Here is a 13,816-nt window from a genome sequence, read left to right as displayed (position 1 = left end):
ATATATATATATATATATATATTGCAAGCTTTGTTCTTTGCTGCTTTTTCTTGCTTCAAGAATCATTTTTATGATTTTTCAGATTATCAAATAACATGTCTCATTGTCATCATTCTTTCAAGAGCCAACATATTTAACATTCTTAAACAACAACTTCAAAAGACATATGCACTGTTCAAGCATTCATTTAGAAAACAAGAAGCATTGTCACCACATCAATATAATTAAACTAAGTTCAAGGATAAATTCGAAACTCATGTACTTCTTGTTCTTTTGAATTAAAACATTTTTCATTTAAGAGAGGTGATGGATTCATAGGACATTCATAACTTTAAGACAAAGTTACTAAATACTAATGATCATGTAATAAAGACACAAGCATAGATAATCACTTAACATAGAAAATGAAAAACAGAGAATGTAAGAACAAGGAATGAGTCCACCTTAGTGATCGTGGCGTTTCCTTCTTGAGGAACAAATGATGTCCTTGAGCTCTTCTATGTCTCTTCCTTGTCTTTGTTGCTCCTCCCTCATTGCTTTTTGATCTTCTCTAATTTCATGATGGAGTGCTCTTGATGTTCCACCCTTAATTGTCCCATGTTGGAACTTAATTCTCCTAGGGAGGTGTTGATTTGCTCCCAATAGTTTTGTGGAGGAAGATGCATTTGAGGCATCTCCGGGATCTCATGGTGATGAGCTTCATGCGTTTCTTGAGATCCATGAATGGGCTCTCTTGCTTTCTCCATCCTTTTCTTAGTGATGGGCTTCTCTTCCTCAATGGGAATGTTTCCTTCTATGAAAGCTCCAGCTGAGTAACATAGATGGCAAATAAGATGAGGAAAAGCTAGTCTTGCCCAAGGAGAGGGCTTTTCGGCTATTTTGTAGAGTTCAAGGGAGATGACTTCATGAACTTCTACTTCCTCTCCAATCATGATGCTATGAATCATGATGTCCCGATCCACAGTAACTTCAGATCGGTTGCTAGTGGGGATGATGGAGCGTTGGATGAACTCTAACCATCCTCTAGCTACAGGCTTGAGGTCCAGTCTTCTTAGTTGAACCGGCTTGCCTTTGGAGTCAATCTTCTATTGAGCTCCTTCCACACATATGTCCATGAGGACTTGGTCCAACCTTTGATTAAAGTTGACCCTTCTAGTGTAGGGGCGTGCATCTCCTTGCATCATAGGCAAGTTGAACACCAACCTCACATTTTCCGGACTAAAATCTAAGTATTTCCCCCGAACCATGGTGAGATAATTCTTTGGGTTCGGGTTCTTACTTTGATATGGTTCCTAGTGATCCATGCATTGGCATAGAACTCTTGAACCATTAGGATGCCGACTTGTTGGATGGGGTTTGTTAGAACTTCCCAACCTCTTCTTTGGATTTCATGTCGGATCTCCGGATACTCATTTCTCTTGAGTTTGAAAGGGACCTCGGGGATCACCTTCTTCTTGGCCACAACATCATAGAAGTGGCCTTGATGGGCTTTGGAGATGAATCTTTCCATCTCCCATGACTCGGAGGTGGAAGCTTTTGTCTTCCCTTTCCCTTTTCTAGAGGATTCTCTGGTCTTAGGTGCCATCAATGGTAATGGAAAAACAAAAAGCTTATGCTTTTACCACCAAACTTAGAATTTTGCTCGCCCTCGAGCAAGAGAAGTAAGAATAGATGAAGAAGAAGAAGAAATGGAGGAGAGGGAGAGAGATGTATTTCGGCCAAGAAGGGGAAGAGAGGGTTGTGTTGTGTGAAAATGAGGAAGAATGGAGGGCTATATTTAGAGAAGGGAGGGGGGGTAAGGTTCGGCCATAAGGGTGGGTTTTGGGTGGGAAATTGATTTTGAATTTTGAAGGTAGGTAGAGTTTATGAAGTAGGTTTATGGGGAAAAGTGGATGGATGTGAGTGGTGGAGTGGTGATAGGGAAGAGAGATTGAGGTGATTGGTGAAGAGTTTTGGGGAAGAGTGTTTATGGGATTGTGTGAAAGAAGGGTGAGAAGAAGTGAGTGGAGGTAGGTGGGGATCCTGTGGGGTCCACAGATCCTGAGGTGATCCTTGTGGGGTCCACAGATCCTGAGGTGTTCAAGGATTTACAACCTTGCACCAAATTAGGCATGCAATATACCCTTACACATAACTCTGGGCATTCAGCGCCAGATTGGTGCTTGTTCTGGGCGTTGAATGCCCATTTGTTGCCCATTTCTGGCGTTGAACGCCAAAACCATGCTTGTTCTGGGCGTTCAGCGCCAGCTCTTCTCTAGGGTGCAATTCTGGCGTTCAAACGCCCAGATGCTGCCCATTTTGGGCGTTCAGCGCCAGAACCATGCTCTGTTTTGGCGTTGAACGCCAGCCAGATGCTTCTTACTGGCGTTTAAACGCCAGTGAGATCCTCCTCCAGGGTGTGATTTTTCTTCTGCAATTTTTGTTTCCGTTCTCAATTTTTTTGATTTATTTTGTGACTCCACATGATCATGTACCTATAAAGACATATAACTAATAAAAATATAGTTAAATAAAAATTGGGTTGCCTCCCAACAAGCACTTCTTTAATGTCAATAGCTTGACAGTGGGCTCTCATGGAGCCTCACAGATGTTCAGAGCATTGTTGAGACTCCCCAACACCAAACTTAGAGTTTGGATATGGGAGTTCAACACCAAACTTAGAGTTTGGTTGTGGCCTCCCAACACCAAACTTAGAGTTTGACTGTGGGGGCTCTGGTTGACTCTGCAGTGAGAGAAGCTTTTTATGCTTCCTCTCCATGTTTACAGAAGGATGACCTCGAGTTTTAAACACAAGGGAGTCCTCATTCAATTGAAGGACTAGTTCACCTCTGTCAACATCAATCACAGCTCTTGCTGTGGCTAGGAAGGGTCTTCCAAGGATGATGGATTCATCCTCATCCCTCCCAGTATCTAGGACTATGAAATCCGCAGGGATGTAAAGACCTTCAACCTTGACTAACACGTCCTCTACTTGTCCATAAGCCTGTTTTCTTGAATTGTCTGCCATCTCTAATGAGATTTTAGCAGTTTGCACCCCAAAGATTCCCAGTTTCTCTATTACAGAGAGGGGCATGAGGTTTATCCCTGAACCAAGGTCACACAGAGCCTTCTCAAAGGTCATGGTGCCTATGGTACAAGGTATTAGGAACTTTCCAGGATCCTGTTTCTTCTGAGGCAATCTCAGTTGATCCAGATCACTTAGTTCATTGGTGAACAAGGGAGGTTCATCTTCCCAAGTCTCAATACCAAATAATTTGGCATTCAGTTTCATGATTGCACTAAGGTACTTGGTAACTTGCTCTTCAGTAACATCCTCATTCTCTTCAGAAGAGGAATACTCATCAGAGCTCATGAATGGCATATGGAGGTTTAATGGAATCTCTATGGTCTCTAAATGAGTCTCAGATTTCTTTGGTTCCTCAGAGGGAAACTCCTTATTGATCACTGGACGTCCCAGGAGGTCTTCCCCCTTGGGATTCACGTCCTCCTCTCCCTCTTTGGGTTCGGCCATTGTGGTTATGTCAATGGCCTTGCACTCTCTCTTTGGATTTTCTTCTGTATTGCTTGGGAGAGTACAGGGAGGGATTTCAGTGATCCTTTTACTCAGCTGGCCCACTTGTGCTTCCAAATTTCTAATGGAAGACCTTGTTTCATTCATGAAACTTACAGTGGCCTTGGACAGATTAGAGACTAAGTTTGCTAAATTAGAGGTATTTTGTTCAGAGTTCTCTGTCTGTTGCTGAAAAGATGATGGAAAAGGTTTACTATTGTTAAACCTGTTTCTTCCACCATTATTAAAGCCTTGTTGAGGCTTTTGTTGATCCTTCCTTGAGAGATTTGGGTGATTTCTCCATGAGGGATTATAGGTGTTTTCATATGGTTCACCCATGTAATTCACCTCTGCTATTGCAGGGTTTTCAGGATTATAAGCTTCTTCTTCAGAAGATGCCTCTTGAGTACTGTTGGATGCAGCTTGCAGTCCATTCAGACTCTGAGAAATCATATTGACTTGCTGAGTCAATATTTTATTCTGAGCCAATATAGCATTCAGAGTATCAATTTCAAGAACTCCCTTCTTCATAGGCATCCCATTACTCACAGGATTCCTCTCAGAAGTGTACATAAACTGGTTATTAGCAACCATGTCAATAAGTTCTTGAGCTTCTGCAGGCGTTTTCTTTAGGTGAATGGATCCACCTGCAGAAGTATCCAATGATATCTTAGCTAATTCAGACAGACCATCGTAGAATATATCCAGGATGGTCCATTCTGAAAGCATGTCAGAAGGACACTTTTTGGTCAGTTGCTTGTATCTCTCCCAAGCTTCATAGAGGGATTCACCTTCTTTTTGTTTGAAGGTTTGAACATCCACTCTAAGCTTGCTAAGCTTTTGAGGAGGAAAGAACTTGGCTAAGAAAGCCGTGACCAGCTTATCCCAAGAGTTCAGGCTATCTTTGGGTTGGGAGTCCAACCACACTCTAGCTCTGTCTCTTACAGCAAAAGGGAAAAGCATGAGCATGTAGACTTCAGGATCTACTCCATTAGTCTTAACAGTATCACGGATCTATAAGAATTCAGTTAAGAACTGAAAAGGATCTTCAGATGGAAGTCCATGGAACTTGTAGTTCTGCTGCATCAGAGAAACTAATTGAGGTTTCAGCTCAAAATTGTTTGCTCCAATGGTAGGGATGGAGATGCTTCTTCCATGTAAATTAGAATTAGGTGTAGTAAAGTCACCAAGCATTCTCCTTGCATTATTATTATTTTCGGCTGCCATCTCCTCTTCTTGTTCGAAAATTTCTGAAAGGTGCTTGCTGGGTTGTTGTAATTTAGCTTCTCTTAGTTTTCTCTTCAGAGTCCTTTCCAGTTCTGGATCTGCTTCAACAAGAATATTCTTGTCCTTGCTCCTGCTCATATGAAAAAGAGGGAACAGAAAAATAATAATAATAGGGATCTTTTTTACCCAAGTATAGAGGTTCCCTTTGTGAGTAGAAGAAAAGAAGAAGAAAAGAATGTAATGTAAGGAAAGAAACACAAGGGTGAGGAGAGCAAAGATGTGAGATGAAGAGAAGTGTTAGTAGATGAATAAATGAATAGAAGGAGATGAGAGAGAAAGAGAATTTTTGAAAATTATTTTTGAAAAAGAGTTAGTGATTTTCGAAAATAGTTTTTGAAAAAGGTTAGTAATTTTCGAAAATTAAAATAAAAAATTAAAATAATTAGTTAATTAAAAAGAAATTTTGAAAAAGAGGGAAGGGATTTTCGAAAATTAGAGAGAGAGAGTTAGTTAGGTAGTTTTGAAAAAGATAAGAAACAAACAAAAAGTTAGTTAGTTAGTTGAAACAAATTTGAAAATCAATTTTTGAAAAGATAAGAAGATAAGAAGTTAGAAAAGATATTTTAAAATCAAATTTTTGAAAAAGATATGATTTTGAAAAAGATAAGATAAGAAGATATTTTTGAAAAGATATGATTGAAATTAGTTTTGAAAAAGATTTGATTTTTAAAATCACAATTAATGACTTGATTCACAAGAAATCACAAAATATGATTCTAGAACTTAACGTTTGAATCTTAACATGTAAGTAACAAACTTGAAATTTTTGAATCAAAACATTAATTGATGATGTTATTTTCGAAAATTATGTGATAAAGATAAGAAAAATATTTTTGAAAAATATTTTTAAAATTTTCGAAAATAACTAAGAAAAATGAAAAAGATTTGACTTTTGAAAAAGATTTTGAAAAAGATAAGATTTTTAAATTGAAAATTTGATTTGACTCATAAAAACAACTAGATTTTAAAAATTTTTGAAAAAGTCAAATCTAATTTTCGAAATTTTAAGAGAGAAAAAGGGAAAGATATATTTTTTTTATTTTTGAATTTTTAATGATGAAAGAGAAAAACATGAAAAATGATGCAATGCATGGAAATTATGGATCAAAACAATGAATGCATGCAAGAACACTATGAATGTCAAGATGAACACCAAGAACACTTTGAAGATCATGATGAACATCAAGAACATATTTTTGAAAAGTTTTCAATACAAAGAAAACATGCAAGACACCAAACTTAGAAATCTTTCATGTTCAGACTCTATGAATGTAAAAATGCACATGAAAAACAAGAAAAGACACAAAACAAGAAAACATCAAGATCAAACAAGAAGACTCACCAAGAACAACTTGAAGATCATGAAGAAAACTATGAATGCATGATTTTTTCGAAAAAAATGCAGGATGAATATGCAATTGACACCAAACTTAAAATTGACTCAAGACTCAAACAAGAAACACAAAATATTTTTGATTTTTTTTTATGATTTTATAAATTTTTTTGTATTTTTATTTTATATTTTTCAAAAATTAGTGTGAAAAAGAAAAATAAGGATTTCAAAATTTTTAATATGAATTCCAGGAATCTTGTATTCTTATTCTAAAGCTCCAATCTGAGGGTTAGGCATGGCTTAATAGCCAGCCAAGCTTTAGTATGTAACTCAGACATGACACGGCTGACATTCCAATTAACTTGCTTCCATGCTGATGGTTGGAAGCCTCAGTCCAAAAGAATTTAGACATGGCTTTACAGCCAGCCAGGCTTCACATGCTTCATGAAACACTAGAATTCATTCTTAAAAATTCTGAAGAACATAAATTAAATATTTTTGAAAAGAATTTTTCTTTCTTATTTTTTTCGAAAACAGATGAGAAATTTTTTTTTGAAAGATTTTTGAAAAATTTTTTTTGAAAAGAAAACAAAAAGAAAATTACCTAATCTGAGCAACAGGATGAACCGTCAGTTGTCCAAACTCGAACAATCCCCGGCAACGGCGCCAAAAACATGGTGCACGAAATTGTGATTTCAGGCAACGGCACCAAAAACTCTGTACGCACGTCTTAATAAATCGTTTTTCATTCACAACTTCGATACAACTAACCAGCAAGTGCACTGGGTCGTCCAAGTAATAAAACCTTACGCGAGTAAGGGTCGATCCCACGGAGATTGTTGGTATGAAGCAATCTATGGTCACCTTGTAAATCTCAGTCAGGCGGATATAAAATAGTCATGGAGTTTTCGAAAATAGATAATAGATAGACAGAAAATAAAGATAGGAATACTTATGTATATCACTGGTGAGAATTTCAGATAAAGGTAGAGAGATGCATTCGTTCTTCTGAACCTCTGCTTTCCTGCTGTCTTCATCCAATCAATCCTACTCATTTCCATGGCTGGCTTTATGTAAGGACATCACCATTGTCAATGGCTATTTTTGATCCTCTCTGGAAAATGGTCCGATGCGCTGTCACTGCATGGCTAATCGTCTGGAGGCATCACCGTGGTCAATGGCTGCATCCTATCCTCTTGTGAAAATGGTCCAAATGCTCTGTCACAGCACGGCTAATCATCTGAGGTTCTCGATCATACTGGAATAGGATTCACCCTCCTTTTGCGTCTGTCACTACGCCCAGCACTCGCGAGTTTGAAGTTCGTCATAGTCATTCAATCCCAGAATCCTACTCGGAATACCACAGACAAGGTTTAGACTTTTCGGACTCTCATGAATGCCGCCATCAATCTAGCTTATACCACGAAGATTCTGATTAAGAGATCCAAGAGATAATCATCCAATCTAAGGTGGAACGGAAGTGGTTGTCAGGCACGCGTTCGTGGGGGAATGATGATGATTGTCACGTTCATCACATTCATATTGAAGTGCGAATGAATATCTTAGAAGCGGAATAAGTTGAATTGAATAGAAAAACAGTAGTACTTTGCATTAATTCATGAGGAACAGCAGAGCTCCACACCTTAATCTATGGAGTGTAGAAACTCTACCGTTGAAAATACATAACTGAAAGGTTCAGGCATGGCCGAGAGGCCAGCCCCCATGATCTAAGAACCAGACGTCCCAAGATGAACTAAAAATCCTAAGATGTCTAATACAATAGTAAGAAGTCCTATTTATACTAAACTAGCTACTAGGGTTTACAGAAGTAAGTAATTGATGCATAAATCCACTTCCGGGGCCCACTTGGTGTGTGCTTGGGCTGAGCTTGAATGTTACACATGCAGAGGTTCTTTCTGGAGTTGAACGCCAGTTTGTAACGTATTTCTGGCGTTCAACTCTAGCTTGTAACGTGTTTCTGGCGTTTAACTCCAGACAGCAGCGTAGAACTGGCGTTCAACGCCCTTTTACATCGTCTAAACTCGGCTAAAGTATGGACTATTATATATTGCTGGAAAGCCCTGGATGTCTACTTTCCAACGCAATTGGAAGCGCGCCATTTTAAGTTCTGTAGCTCCAGAAAATCCACTTTGAGTGCAGGGAGGTCAGAATCCAACAGTATCAGCGGTCCTTCTTCTACCTCTGAATCTGATTTTTGCTCAAGTCCCTCAATTTCAGCCAGAAAATACCTGAAATCACAGAAAAATACACAAACTCATAGTAAAGTCCAGAAATGTGAATTTAACATATAAACTAATAAAAACATCCCTAAAAGTAACTAGATTCTACTAAAAACATACTAAAAACAATGCCAAAAAGCGTATAAATTATCCGCTCATCACCACTCCTATAAATACCCCCTCTTCCTAGCCTTCATACACACACCATTCATACACTAAAGACCTTCTTGGATGAATCCACTATCCCTCTCCATCTCCTCTATTCTCTTCTTCTTCTACTCTTTTCTTCACATTTTGCTTGAGGACGAGAAAAGGTTTTAAGTTTGGTGTTGGAAAAGTCTTGCTTTTTGCTTTTCATTCACTCTTATGGCACCCAAAGTCATAGAATCCTCTAGAAAGAGGAAAGGAAAAGCAGTTACTTCCACCTCCGAATCTTGGGAGATGGAGAGATTCATCACCAAAGCTTATCAAGACCACTTATATGAATTAGTGGCAAAGAAGAGGGTGATTCCTGAAGTCCCTTTTAGGCTAAAAAAGAATGAGTACACAGAGATCCGAAGAGAAATCTGGAGGAGAAGTTGGGAAGTCCTAACCAAACCTATCCCAGATGTTGGGATCTTGATGGTACAAGAGTTCTATGCAAATACATGGGTCACGAAAAACTATGATACAAGCGTAAACCCAAGTCCCAAAAATTAGCATACCATGGTCCGAGGGCATCTCTTGGATTTCAGCCTAAAAAGTGTAAGGTTGGTGCTCCATTTGCTAATGATGCAAGGAGACCCACATCCTTACACTAAGAGAGTCAATTTTGACCAAAGGCTGGACCAAGTCCTTTCAGACATTTGTGTAAAAGGAGCTCAGTGGAAGAGGGATACTCAAGGCAATCCTATCCAACTGAGAAGGCTTGACCTCAAGCCCATAGCTAGAGAATGGTTGGAATTCATCCAACGCTCTATCATCCCTACTAGAAATCGGTTAGAAGTGACCATTGACAAGGCCATCATGATTCATTGCATCATGATTGGAAGTGAGGTGGAGGTACATGAGGTAATACCTCAAGAATTGTACAAGAAAGCTGAGAAGCCTTCCCTCTTAGCAAGGTTGGCATTCCCCTACCTTATCTGTCATCTATGCAATTCAGCTAGAATTTTCATAGAAGGAGACATTCCTATTGAGGAGGACAAGCCCATCACCAAGAAGAGGATGGAGTAAACTAGAGAGCTAACACATGGACCACAGTAAGAGCATGTGGAGCTGCCTCAACAAGAAATTCCTGAGATATCTCAAGGGATGCATTTTTCTCCCCAAGGCTATTGGGACCAATTGCACACTATTCTATGAGAATTGAGCTCAAGCATGGATCAACTAAGGATGGGACTTCAAGAGCATTCTACCATCCTCCATGACATATGAGAAGATCAAAGAGCCATGAGGGAAGAACAAAGAGTTATGAGGGAAGAACAACAGAGACAGGGGCGTGACATAGAGGAAATCAAGCACTCCATTGGATCCTTAAGAAGGAGTAGTAGCCGCCATCACTAAGGTGGATTCGTTCCCTTTACTCCCCTGTTGCCTATGTTAATTTTTTCTGTTTTCTATGCATTATGTTTTATTGTCTGTTTCTAGTGCATGATCATCTGTCTTTATGTCTTTGATAAACCCCAATTTTGTGATTTATCTTGTGCTTAATTTGGGAGATTTTATCACCTTTTCTCACATTTATTCAATGAAATAGCATAGTTTTGTAATTCTCCCTTGATTTGTGCTTAAATGTGAAAACATGCTTTTTAGGCCTTAAAATAGCTAAATTCAATTCACTTTAATTCCATTCGATACCTTGATGTATTTGTTGAGTGATTTTAGGTTCATAGAGCAAGTATTGGATGGAATAAGTGAGGAGAAAAGCATGCAAAGTGGGAGAACTCATGAAAAAATGAAGAATCCGTAAAGCTGTCAAGCCCGACCTCTTCACACTCAATCGACCATAACTTGAGCTGCAGAGGTCCAAATGAGGTGGTTCTAGTTGCGTTGGAAAGCTAACATCCGGAACTTTGAAATGATATAAAATTTGTTATATGTTACTTCGCGTATAGGGGCGCGCACGCGCCATGTACGCATGCGCGCCGATGCTGTCCGTGGCCCACTAAAGTGAAATCGCCCCCAGCGATTTCTGAAGCACTTTGGGCCCAACCCAACTCATTTCTAATGCTATTTCATGCAGAATTCATGCTTGGGCAAAGGGGGGAGCAATTTTTTGAAGTTTTAGCATCATGTAGTTTAGTTTCTAGAGAGAGAAGCTCCCTCTTCTCTCTAGAATTAGGATTAGAATTTCTTAGATCTAGGTTTAATTCATGCTTTGATTTACCTTTCCTTTACAAATTCTTGTTCCTCTACTCTTTCTCTCTCTAATTTTTTATTTCATTCTTGTAAATGCCTAATTTGTTGTTGATGCACTCTTTCTTCTTCTATTTTCTTTTAATACAATTTATGATTCATGTTCTTTTATTATTGATTTGCTTTATTGTTGTTTAATTCCTTGCAATTGAGTAGTGTAGATTTACTTTCCTTGTAATTTACTATGTTTTCCTTTTATGCCTTCCAAGTATTTGATAAAATGCTTGGTTGGATTTTAGTGTTCTTGGCTTTGGTAGAGTAATTAGTGACGTTTGAGTTATCTAATTCCCGTGTTGATTGATAATTAGATGTTGTTAATTGATTTGGATATCACTAAAGCTAGTCTTTCCCTTGGGAGTTGGCTAGGACTTGTGGAATCAAATTAATTCATCCACTTGACTTTTCTCCATGGTTAGAGGTTAACTAAGTGGTAGCAATGGATAATTGTGGTCACAATTAAGAAGGATAACTAGGATAGGACTTCTAATTCTCATTCCTTGTCAAGAGCTTTCTAGTTGTTAGTTTATTTTTATTGCCATTTACCTTCCATGCCTCTTATCAAAAACCTAAAAACATACCTCATAACCAATAACAAGACACTTTATTGCAATTCCTAGGGAGAACGACCCGAGGTTCCAATACTTCGGTTTATAAATTTAGGGGTTTGTACTAGTGACAAACACAATTTTTGTATGAAAGGGCTATTGTTGGTTTAGAAACTATACTTTACAACGAGAATTCATTAGTGGAATTATAGACCACACAAAAGTTCGTTCATCAAAATGGCGCTGTTGCCGGGGAATCGCAATGGTGTTATGTTATTGGTTATTGTATATATGTGAATATTGTAAATAGGTTTACCTTTTGCTTCTTTGTTAGTTTTTGCTAGTTTTAGGATTTAATTTTCTTGCTTCTTATTTGATTTTGTTTTTATTTTCTCTTGCTATCATGAATTCTCACTTTGGCTATGAGTTTGGTTCTAACTATGTTGTAGGAAATGAGAGCTTTAATGAGGATGTGTATCAAGGATGGGACAATCAAAGGTGGGAGGAGCCATATGTATATGATCAATCCTCATGGCAACAACCTCCACCAATGCACTATGAAGAAGAGCCATTCTATGATGCATATCAATCCAATGGCTATGGTGAATCCCCTTGTGACTTTCAAGAACCACCACCATATGCCTATGAGCCATATCTCCAACATAACCCTCAACCATACTCACAAGCCCCTTCTTACCAACCATCTTCATATGACCCTAATCCATATCTATCCTACCAACAATCATATGAGCCATATGAACCACACATAGAGCCACTACTACTTCAACATCAACATTTTCAAGAGCCGCCCCTCCATATTATTACCAAGATGAACCACCTCCAATACATGAAAAATTTCAACCACAAGATGAACTCTACTTTCCACCACAACCTCCTATGGAAGAATACTCATGCCCTTCAATCCAAGAGTCATATGATCCTATTCGTGACATCCAAGAGGAACAAGAGTCAAGGGATCGTCTCAAGGAAGCATTGGATCAATTTCAAGCAACTATAGAGTGTGTTGTGCAACAAATAGAAAGAATGGGAAATATTGAACCACCACAACTCTACCTAAAAGAACCACCTTCCGACTATAATACCTTTCCCTCAAACAATGAACCCTTTCTTCCACCATCACCCCCCGATGAAGCCTTTAAGCTAGAATTAAGGGATCTTGAATCACACATCTTAAGGCAACACGAGGAGGATGAAAAGAAATTTGAGGAGTTAAGAGCAAAAACGGCTATCATGGTAAAAGCCATTGGCAACATAGTCTCATCCCGCCTAAGCCTATGCGATCAGGGCACTTCCATTGTTGAATGTGGAGAAGCAACCAAGGAGCTTAGTAAGGCAGTGAACTTGAAGCTCCAAGGTGAAGAAGAGGAGTTAAAGCAAGAAATGCAACAAGAGGAGGAGGTAGAGATTATTGAACAAGAGAAAGAGATGGTTGAAGACATAGGAGATGCGGAACCTCCTTGGGAACATAGAGTTGAAGAAAACCCCTCCAAGATGATTGAAATTGATGCTAGGGAGGAAAGAGCACACCTTCCAAGGCATATTCCATATGAAGCCTTGGATGGGATAGAGCAAGAATTGAGTTCCCTTGGTGAGGAAGATCAAGCACCAAGTCTTAGTGGTGAAGAATCCTTTGAACATGAAGAACCTTCCCCCATTGGATTTGAAAGCAATGTGGAGGTAAATCTCTCTCGTCCTCCCATTTATGATTTGAGTAAGGGAAAAGGTTTAGATAAAATTGTTGAACAAAGGATTGAAATTAAGAGATCTTGTGGAGAGGTGGAAGTCCTTAGAAAAAGGAGGATGTGAATTGAATATGCCTTGTCAAGACCCTTGGAATCACCTTTGCCTAGGTTGCCATCTACACCTTCATTTGAGTGGGTGAACCTCATTTCTATTAGCTTTATTATCCCACTTGAATATGGTTTGCTTGAAACGGATGGCCAACTTAGGATGCTTTGTGGGATGAAGCGTAAAAGAAAGATATTTCGTGGCTGGCGTTGCAAATCAAGGCTCATTATGGTTGATGCATCAAACATGAGATATAAAGGTTGGAGTAGTGCTCACCTAGATGGGTCTAGAAGGATTTTTGGTCACTTTATAGAGAATTCACCTTGTTCACCACCCAGATGGGCTAATAATGAGAGTCAACTTCAAGGCGGGTGTAAAAACAAAGTGTGGGACCCCGGATTACAAGAAGAAGATCAATTTTGGGAGCTCCAAACTTGTGAAGAACTCCATCAACACTTGGTGCAACTAATAAGGAATCTTGAGGCACAATGGAGAACAAAGCATTGGTGGATGTTCCAAGATGGCTTCAAGCACAAGCCACCTTGAGAGGAGCTCCCCATAAGTCCAACTTAAGGACAATAAACAAAAGTGCTAGGTGGGAGACAACCCACCATGGTAAACTCTTTCTTTTTTTTCCTCTTTTGAATATATTGGT

The 13,816-nt window shown here is 38.9% G+C and overlaps 1 non-coding gene across 1 annotated transcript; it reads left to right on the top strand.

Moving 5' to 3' along the window:
• The first annotated feature begins 4,273 nt into the window (after positions 1-4,273).
• LOC148573848 (small nucleolar RNA R71) lies at positions 4,274-4,381 on the top strand. Its single transcript, XR_015905625.1, has one exon. It is a non-coding gene; the product is annotated as a small nucleolar RNA R71 (small nucleolar RNA).
• Positions 4,382-13,816: the final 9,435 nt, after the last annotated feature.

This window comes from Arachis ipaensis, chromosome B2 (genome assembly GCF_059453495.1).
Source record: "Arachis ipaensis isolate K30076 ecotype BB chromosome B2, ASM5945349v1, whole genome shotgun sequence".
Classification (NCBI taxonomy): Eukaryota; Viridiplantae; Streptophyta; class Magnoliopsida; order Fabales; family Fabaceae; genus Arachis; species Arachis ipaensis.
Note: the sequence above shows the minus strand (reverse complement) of the source record. Positions and strands in the feature narration are given on the sequence as shown.